Consider the following 2,507-nt stretch of genomic DNA (forward strand, 5'->3'; position numbering starts at 1 on the left):
ATTCTAACTTCACATCCCATTGAAATAAACCATTAAGAAACCCACTTCTTGTGTATTTTAATTCCAGGTTATAACTACATTTTGATTAGATTAAAATTGTTTTAAAAAGGTTGTTTGAAAATAATCTCAAGTGTTACCACAAGGGATACCATTTCCTCTTTTCTTCAAAGGATTGCTTTAGTCCACCAGTAAATTTGAAAATAACACTAGATAAAGTAAATCCACAGAAAATGTGGGAAAAGGTTTACCAAAAATATGTTTCTACTATTCTATTACCTTTGTTTGGTGATTTGACAGACTCAAATTCCAAAAGAATTTGAAAAGCCTTTTTATTGTATTTATGTGACTATTCATGACAACAGCTGAGACAAGCCAAGAGTTCACAAAGAAGATATTGTATGATAGATGGTTTATAAGCAAGTAAATGCTCTTATTCATTGATGACAGCTAAAAAAAACTAAACCTTACCATTATCAGTGAAAAAGCAAAGACTACACTAAAAAAGTAAGGTGAAAATGAGAAGGAAAAAAACAAAAATGAGTAGAACTTAGATAAAAGTAGATATGAGCACCAACAATAAAACATCAAGAAGTCAATGCAATAATGAGCAAAAAAGTAACACCAGAAAAAAGGAGAGGAAAGAAACCATGGTGAGGAAAATGGTTTTTAAAAAGTGTAAAGTGCACACAGCAGTGTACATTGAAAAAGTCTTCATAGGTCTGGTTGTTTAGCATTAAATGATATTTGATACTAATGGTTAAATTTTGCTTATTTTACTTTGTTTACTCTGTTAGGGAACAGTGTCTTGTCTTTTCAGATGAGTTTGTTTAAAAATAAAACAAAAAATTTTATTTATTTATTCATATATACTTATCGAGTGCTATATTATTCAGGGTATGTTAATTTCTTAAATGATTTTAAAATATCAGTAGTTTAATGCAAGGATTTTTATTGCTGTGTCACAGTTCAGAGCTGGCCATTCTGGGACAGGATCCATGCTCCTTCTACTTTAAGGGGCTACCATCTGTAACAAATGGCCTCCAAGTTTGCTAAACAGGAAGAGAGAGGAATATCACTCATGAAAGCTTTTACAGACCAGGCCTGAAGGTGACTTGTAAGAATTCTGTCAGCATTGCATTGACCGTAAATCAATCACATGACTTTAGTCTAACTGCCAGGGGGCTTTGGAAAATGTCTTCTTATTTCTGAAGAAAATGATAACATGGATATTGATTAGCAACAATATTATCTGTTTGAGGGTCTAGAGATTCAGCAGTTGATGGTAGGTGGAAAGAACAGACAAAAATCCTGCCTTAATGGGCAGAAAATAAAGGGTAAATAAAACACATAAGTTAAATGCATGGTGCATTAAATGATGATAAGTGCTAAGTAGAAAACTAAAGCACCCAGGTAATAAGCGCAGGGAGTGTAGCAGGACTGGACCCAGTTACCTTTTAAATAAGACAGTCAGGGAAAGCTTCACTGAGAAGGAGACATTTGAAGAAAGATCTGAAGGAGGGAAGGCAGTTAGTAAATATCTAGGGGAAGAAAAATCCGGGCATAAGATATTGCAAGTCCAAGAGGCAGGAGAGTGCTGGCATGTTAGAACTGCAAGGAGGGCAATGTGGCTGAAGTAGAGGGAGCTGCTGGTATTGGTAATGGGGGGGGGGGGGAATTCATGACACAGGAGGTCAGTGAGGTATTAGGGAAGGCAGACTTCACAGTTTTTAAGCCATTGTGAGGATTTCAGCTTTTTCTTTGACTGCGCATGTGAAGAGGACTGACATGCACAGGCCTGCTTTTTAATGGTCTCGTTCTAGTTGCTCGATCAAGAATAGGATGAAGAGGACAGGAGTGGACACAGGCAGGCTCATGAGATCATTGCAGTAATCAATGTGAGACTCATAGCAGTAAAAGTGATAGAAAGTGATTGGATTATACATATATTCTTAAAGCAGAGTCAACAAAATTTGCCGATATGGTTGAGAGAACAAGAAGAAGCAAGTATGGCTCTAAGATTTTGTGTCTCAGCAAACAGGAATGTGTAGGGAGCACAAATTTTTATTTTACTTTATTTTATTTATTTTATGTTTTTAGGCGAGACAACCTTTGGTTGACCTCACAGACTGCAAGGACCTTGTGAGCTTATAATCGCTTATTTTTTATTTTTTACGCCTACAGCACCTGGCCTTCCTAGGTGGTCTCCCATCCAAGTACTAACCAGGCCCAACCCTGCTTAGCTTCTGAGATCAGATGGGATTGGGGTTGTTCAGGGTGACATGGCTGTAGATGAGCACAGATATTTAAAGAGAGAGTGATGGTCTGATCAGGAGCTAAATTTTTGATATGTTAAATTTGACATAGTTATCAGGTATTCAACTGAAAATCTGAGAAGGCCCTGGGATATAATGAGTTTAAACTTCAGTTGAGAGGTCTGGCGGAAGATAGAAATGTTTTAGTTGTCAGAACCTAGTTAAATAAGATCCCTAAGGCAATGAGAGAATAGC

General features: G+C 36.6%; 1 pseudogene; it reads right to left on the reverse strand.

Moving 5' to 3' along the window:
• Positions 1–2,172: 2,172 nt before the first annotated feature.
• LOC118602376 lies at positions 2,173–2,291 on the reverse strand (annotated as a pseudogene).
• Between the last annotated feature and the right edge of the window lie 216 nt (positions 2,292–2,507).

Source organism: Rousettus aegyptiacus, unplaced genomic scaffold (assembly GCF_014176215.1).
Source record: "Rousettus aegyptiacus isolate mRouAeg1 unplaced genomic scaffold, mRouAeg1.p scaffold_m13_p_4, whole genome shotgun sequence".
In the NCBI taxonomy this organism is placed as follows: Eukaryota; Metazoa; Chordata; class Mammalia; order Chiroptera; family Pteropodidae; genus Rousettus; species Rousettus aegyptiacus.